The sequence below is a fragment of the Pteropus alecto genome, unplaced genomic scaffold, assembly GCF_000325575.1.
Source record: "Pteropus alecto unplaced genomic scaffold, ASM32557v1 scaffold25, whole genome shotgun sequence".
Lineage (NCBI taxonomy): Eukaryota > Metazoa > Chordata > Mammalia > Chiroptera > Pteropodidae > Pteropus > Pteropus alecto.
In genome coordinates this window covers 18,211,026-18,218,930 of record NW_006441955.1, presented here as the reverse complement: position 1 = coordinate 18,218,930, position 7,905 = coordinate 18,211,026, and the positions used below count along the sequence as shown (strand labels likewise).

Genomic DNA, 7,905 nt, shown 5'->3' with positions numbered 1-7,905 from the left:
GATATGTTGTATGTGTGTGTGCGCATGTGTGTGTGTGTGTGTGTGTGTGTGTGTGTGTGTATCTGTAAGATCCTTTGGATCTGTAATGATGTTAGATTTTATTTATCTTTTTAGTTAAGGAAAAAACATTTTACATTTTAAATGAACTTTATACTCTCCTTTTGCCTAAGAAGAATGCAAGCATCCTAACAGAAGAAACTGTCATATGTCAGGAGCAGAAAAAGTATTCAACATATTTAGAGCAGAACAGAATTGAATAGAATCATGTATGTGATTACACAGCCTGTAAACATAAATCCGGCTATTCTTTTCCGAAGAAATGCATAACTCTACGTTTTTTTCTAGGTAGTATTGAACTTATGCACAGTGGTTCTTTCAAACCAGGAAGTTGGTTCAGCATTCATTCATTTTTTTCAACTCATTCGATGAATATGTCCCAAACAAAGCCTACCACTTAAAATGATGAATTAACCCCATATATAAGGAAATTTTTTATAATTTATTTTCTAACATGTGCATGGATTGTGGTTAAAAACTGATATAAATTGTTCTCATTTTTACTAATTTAATACTTTCTACTGGATTATTTCAATTAATGTCAATAATATCATTTTTAATAGAGATATAATTGACACATGACATTGTCTAAGTTTAAGGTGTACAGTGTATTGATTTGATACATTTATGTATTACAGTATGATTACCACTCATAATATTAGCTAACACCTTCATCATGTCACATATTTAACATTGCTTTTTGGTGGAGAGAAATTTAAGATCTCGTCTCTTAGCAATCTTGAGTATATAATACAATATTGTTGACTATAATCACTATGTTGTACATTAGATCTCTAGAAATTATTTGTCTTATAACTGCAAGTTTATATCCTTTGACCAACATTCCCCAATTCTCCCATCAGGCTGTCCCTGGCAACCACCACTCTACTTTGTATGAGTTTGCTGTTATTAGATTCCACATGTATGTGAGATCATATAGTATTTGTCTTCCTCTATCTGACTTATTTCACTTAGCATAATGCCCTTAAGGTCTGTCCATGTCACAAATAGCAGGATTTCCTCTCCTTGTCATGACTGAGAAATCTTCTTCTATTGCTGAACACTTAGGAACACTTAGGTTGTTTCCTTATCTTGGCTATTGTGAATAACCTGTTAAAATGGCTATCGTCAAGAGGCAAGAGATAATTATGTGCAAAGATGCAGAAATAAAAGGGAACCCTTGAAAACAGGATATTGGAAAGATAACTGCACTCCTATCTTTACTGCAACACTATTCACAGTAGCCATAATAAGATGTATATTAAAAAAAATACTAAAGCATGATGTGTACCTAATTTTAATATTTCTTTAATTATATTAGTTTCATAGGAACTGGATGGATATTGTTAACTTGTGCACACACACTATCAACTTTTTGGTTGTCTTCCTTGAGCAAACATTATACTTTTGCTCTGGATTGTTATTTTAAAAGTCTGGAAGTGAAAAAAAAATTACATTAAAATGCTGCCTGTAAAATAAATTCCAGTAGGAAAAAAAATTCAAATTATTTTCATTACATAAGTATTTTGGGTAGACAAAAAGATAAAAAATTTAGTCAATTTTTTTCAAAAGTACAGTTATATTACTTGGTTACCCAGAACATTTATGCTATTAGCTCTGATTTCTGCTTTTTTGATCTTATCTTTATTATCTATTTTAGATTCTTATAATTACTGCTTTATCTCATTAATTCAATGCATGAAAATGATTATTTCCATAATTAATTAAAAGCAGTTTTAATATTTTTTTCCTTTTAGTCTTTCAGTAATTAAGGATTAATCATATTCACTAAGCTTAAAGCAAACATTAAAGTTATTTTAAATACTTGAATGTCAGACACTACCCACTCCTCAGTTTTCCTCTTCAGTCAAGTTTTCTTTTATATTTATTTCAATCTCCAGTTAAGTCTCTGCCTATACTGTTAGATTCAATGGCCTCCTGTGATCATCCTTAAGCTTAAAAACCACAACCTGCCATGTTCCCAGAGGCTGAAATGCTAGTAGTTGTATTGTAATGATTACAAAGTATTTTAAAAGAGGTGGTCACAGGAATTATGGGCATACAACCAGAAAGCTAAGAGAGAAAAGGGTAATTTGGATGCTATGAATATAAAACAACAGGTATCTACAGCTATATAATGAAATTCTTAGGTTGGTAGAGAGATTTGCTTTCATCCCTCATCCAGAAAACAAAAAAAGACATAATGTTTCAACAGAACCATAAATTAGGTATGTAGACCAACCTTCTTCCATAATCAAGGGGTATTTTTAGGATTCGGAGCATAGATGAAAACTGTAGCAGAACAGCTGGACTACATGGAAAAACAGATGCAACATCGTTAAATGGCTATCAAAACTCTTTGCAGAGCGCACAATGAGTACAAAGCTTGTTGGTTAAAGCAGACTCTGCAAACAGACTCCTTAGGTACACTTCTGTTTTTTTTTCACTCACTTATTCTGTTTTCATATCTGGAAAAATGTGTATCAATACTATTTATCTGATTATGCCATTATAAGAATTAAATGTATTAAAAGATAAAAAGTATTTAGAGCAGTACATCACACATTGTAAGTACATCCAAAATATTATTACTAAATGTTAACTTTTATGCCACTAAGTATATATGAGTTAAATCCTCCTGTTATACTGTAAAGACTCTCAAATCACAGAAAAATGTCCAACTGTCCACTATTTATTAAGGTCTCATTCAGAGCAAATGACAGAAAAGGTTAAAATTAAAGTATTAGAAAAAAGATATACCAGCAAACATGAACAACAATGAAAAAAATCAAGATAATATTAAAACATTGAAAATCAAATAGCTTTAAATTGGATCGATATGGTGATTAATTTTGATAAATGGTATAGTTCACAATCATGAATGTAACAATATGAGAATTAACATGTAATCTTCAAATATGTTAGAAACACAGAAAATTTAAATAACGGGGATAATAATAGGAGATGAAATCATTTTTATAGAAAATGTTTTTTTCAGAACGAGTAAGCCAAAAATATAAATAAGGAATGAGATTGTATACTATATTATTATTAATTTAATAGCTGCATGTTAAACATGGTACTTTATGAAATCTTTATATTTAATAATGGAAGATTAAAAAATACTGATCAGATATTACTCCACAAAGAAAGGCCTAACAAATTTTCAAAAACACAAATTGTAAATGCTCTAGTTTTGTGATTTTATTGCATGAAAATTATAAAGTACTAATACAAAGTAAAAAAAGAAAAAAACTCGACTATTTGAAAATTATAAAAATACTCTAACTTTTAGGCTAGAGAAAAAATTAAAACTGGAACTTGAAACTATTTAGCAAAATTATAGCCTTAAAGTTATGCATTTATTCATTAACCCATATATATTCATTATTCTAGTCACTGAGGTTACAGTGATGAACAAGACAAACACAGTCCCCATTTGAATGGAGCTTACCATCTATTGGAGAAGGGAGAGAGGCACTCACTCACTCCGTCACTCAATAAACTAGTAAGTTTTCAAATCACAGAAGGAAAAAAAAAACAACAGAAAATGAGAACAAAATGCAATAATAAATAAAACAGTGATTTGGAGCACCAAAAGATGTAAAAGTGAAAAAATAAATGTGAAACATCTTCTTAGAAAATAAAGACCAGCAGAGTGGAATTTTACATAGTAATTACATTTCAAAATTAATTAAAAGTATGCAAAATTAGGAATGAATGATATAGAAAATTTAATATATATAAAGGAATACTTAGCACTCAGTTAATTATTATTTTAACAAATATTTATAGACCATAAAATATATTCCAGGTACTGTGCTAAGTGTTAGGGATAAAATATTGAACAAAACTGACTGTTTTCTTTCCTTACATAGCTCAAAGTCTAGTGTGGGGGGTACAAAAACTATCCGAGGAAGTAAAATATAATGTGATATGTGCTCGCAGGATGGAGAGAGGCCACATCTGAGTGACCACTCACCCTGTCTTTGAGGTTCAAGGAAGGGTTATAGGAAGAAATGCTTGGCGTCCTTGCCAGAGGAACAGCTTGTGAAAAGTCTGTAATGTTAGGGAGAATACATTTTATTAGATTATCTAAACAAGATTCAGACAGCCTAGTGCAGAGAAAAGAAAAATATTAAAAAAGAAAAAAATAGGCTGTACTGGAAACAGAGGTCAGTCAAAAAGTCTTATAAATCATGATAAAAGTTTTAGATTTTAACCTTAGGTCAACAGAGAGTCTTTGGAATGACTTAAGTAGGAGACACACATGATCAGATTTAAGAATATGATAAACACACTGGCTAGCTACAGAGTCAAAAATAGATTGTGAAGCTGTTTATTGTGAGTTTATTTATGAAGCAGTCAGCTAGAGTGTAGTAAGAAACAAAAGTAGAGATTAGAATTTTAGGGGAAGGTGATGGCAGAAGTCTAAACAATGTACTATTACCTGTTTTAACAGAGCTAACTTTATTGAAGATTATCTGACATCGGTTAAGTTTAATAATAAAATGGTATTTTCTCTCTCATTTTTGGCTACTGTTCTTTGTCAAAAAAGTCTTTCTGGGCATTATAGAGAGGAGAAAGAAGGGAAACTGGCAGGGCAGGATTTTGGCAATCTAGAGTCCCTAGTCATAACGTATCACAGAGAACTAAACATCATTGCGCTCCCCAAATCAAAACTAACACGAAACTCAGAAATGATCATTATTGCCACAAGACAACGTTTGTGTAAAATGAGAGAGATGAGGTCCTATGACAAAACTCAAGAATATAAATAATTAAGAAATTTTAGTTAAAAGAGTGTGAAGATTGAGAAGTATTTTAGAAAGCAAGGAGCAAAATGAGTAAAATACGGTATTATGTAAAACAGAAAAAAGGATTTCACGGAAGTTGTGGTCACTGTGGCCATTAGTGACCTTGACAAGAACAAGTTCAGTGGAGTGATAAAGACAGAAATTCACACTGCAAAAGATTAAGATGTAACAAGGTTTTGAGAAGTGCAAGCAATCAATGTAGACAATTCCCTCAAAGGGAGTGATTTTTGAAGCATGTAACTCAGGAGCCAGAAAGCAAAAGAGTGACAAATTTGGCTACATAACTATTAAACAATTTGTAAGATAAATGCAAAATATTTATAATACATATTTATAAATTTATAAATAGTTCTTAGAAACATAAAGAGATTAAAGGATACAAATAGGCAATTAATAGAAAAAGAAATAGCCAACAAATACTTGAGAAAGTGCTAATATCATTACTGAAAAAAATAAAGCAATTAAGCATAATATTCAGCTTTTAGATTAACCAAAATTAGTTATTAATAATAAAGTAACAGCGGCAAGTATAGGTAAATGCAACTATTGATAAGTTGGTAATTGTTAAAGACATTTTTTCTAAAGCAATTTGGTAGTAACTATCAAGCATTTAAACATTGAAATCCAATAATCCATCAACAGCAATCCTGTAAATCTATCCTATAGAAATATGTGCTAAATTCACTATTGTCTGGAATAGCATAAAACTGAAAAAAGTCCCTGGTAGAGAAGTGGGTACCCCTTTTAAGAAGGTCAGCTGTGAACAGGAGGAGAGGAAACAGATGATAGATAGAGAGGACAGGGGCCAAAATAATGGAGGACAAGTTGTTTGTTTGGAATGGGATACTTGTGGAAGTTTAAATGAGAAAGTAAAGGAACAATAAAGAGAAATATTGAAATACAGAGACTGGATAATATATCAAGGTAGAAGTCAATGTAATTCCTAGCATAAGCAGAAGAGTCACTTTTTAGGAACTGTGATGTAAAGGAAAAGAGAAGAGAATAGGTACACAAGCCAGTATGATTAAAGATTTGGTGAAAGGTCTCACATCTGGGGTGTCTATATTCTCTATGATTTAAGAAGAAAAGTAGGTTAGTTACTGAAAGCTGGAGGAGATACAGTCGAGTAAGATTTTTAGGATGTGAAAAGAATAAGAAATAGCCAGTGTATACAATAACTAGAGAATTATTGTAAAATATAGAAATATTCACTCTAGTCTACGGCCATGCCACCCTGAACAAGCCCGATCCCGTCTGATCTCGGAAGCTAAGCAGGGTCAGACCTGGTTAGTACTTGGATGGGAGACCACCTAGGAAAACCAGGTGCTGTAGGACTAAAAAATAAAAAAATAAGGGATTGTAAGCTGACAAGGTCCTTCCAATCTGTGAGGTCAACCAGTGAGTAATAAGGACAAAGAGAAAGGAATTAGGAGAGACGGTGGTCTAAGTAATACATTAGGAAGTCAAAACTAGGTCAAAAATAGAGATGGAACAATTGATAGAAAGTGAAGAATTCTTGTGAAAATGGAGTCTCAATATATTTGAAGGATAAAGTGATAGGCTGAGTGATCTTAGAGAAGGGCAGGTTGCAGAGAGTGAGATGTTTAAGTAAAGTTAAAAAAGTTTGTATTTCCAGCTGATAACAAAATCCAAGGTATGAATAACATGCTCCTTGAAAGAGATACTATATTAAATAACAAAAATTGTCAATCAATCTTAATTAATAGTATAATCTGCAATCAAAACAAAATCCCTATGCAACCGAAACTGTTGTCTAAGTGGTTATTATAATACCTATTGAGAAGAACAAATGGGTTTTTAAATAGATTTAGGTTTAAATAAATTTAGGTTTACAGTAAAATTGAGCAGAAAGTACACAGAGCTCCAATATACACCTTGCTTTCCTCCAACCAACAGCCCCCACCACTATCCACATCCCACACCAGAACAGTATATTTGTTATAACTGTTGAATCTATGTTGATATACCATTATCATGCAAAGTCCATAGTTTCCATTAGTGTTCATTCTTGGTATTGCACAATGTATGGGTTTTAACAAATATATAATACATATATTAGCATGTATGTATTACTATATAAATCTATAATACAAATATATACTACATGTATGTATCCACCATTATGGTCTCATGCAGAATAGTTTCATTGCTGTAAAAATGCTCTGCTTATTGATCCTTTCCTGCACCTCCCTGATAGCTTGACAACCACTGACTTTTCACTGTTTCCATAATTTTGCCATTTCCACAGGTCATACAGTTGGACTCTTAGACTTTTCATATTAGCTCCTTCTATTTCATAATATGTATTTAAGCTTCTTCCATGTATATTCATGGCTGGATAGTTCATTTATTTTTTAGCACTGAATAATATTTCATTGTCTGGATGTACCATGATTTATTTATCCATTCACCTACTGAAAAATGTCTTGGTTGCTTCCAAGTTTCAGTAATTATGAATAAAGCTGTCATAAACATCATGCACAGGCTTCTGCGTGGATATAAGTTTTGAGCTTTTGGGGATTTATATCAAGGATTCTGATTACTGGGTCATATGGTGAGAGTATGTTTAGTTTTGGAAGAAACTGCCATACTGTCTTTCAAAGTGGCTATTCATTTTTCATTCCTATCAGCAATGAATGATAGTTCCAGTTGCTCCACAATTTCACCAGCATTTGGTATGTGTCAGTGTTTTGGATTTTTGCCATTCTAATAGATATGTAGTGGTATCTTGTTTTAATTTGCAATTCCCTAATGACATATGCTGTTGAGCATATTTTCAAATACTTATTTGCCATTTGTATGCCTTTTTTGTGAGGTATCTTTTAAGATACTTTGCCCATTTTGTAATCAGGCCATTCATTTTCTTATTGGTGAGTTTTAAATGTTCTTTGTATATTTTCAAAAACAGTCTTTTATCAGATAGGTCTTTTGCAAATATTATCTTCCATTCTGTGGCTTGTCTTCTCATATCTTGACAGTGTCTTTTGCATAGAAGAAGTTTTTAATTTTA

At 31.9% G+C, this 7,905-nt stretch overlaps 1 non-coding gene across 1 annotated transcript; it reads left to right on the top strand.

The window, feature by feature from the left end:
• Nucleotides 1-6,090: 6,090 nt before the first annotated feature.
• Nucleotides 6,091-6,209, top strand: LOC112485963. The gene has a single exon (XR_003048595.1). It is a non-coding gene; the product is annotated as a 5S ribosomal RNA (ribosomal RNA).
• The last annotated feature ends 1,696 nt before the right edge of the window (nt 6,210-7,905 follow it).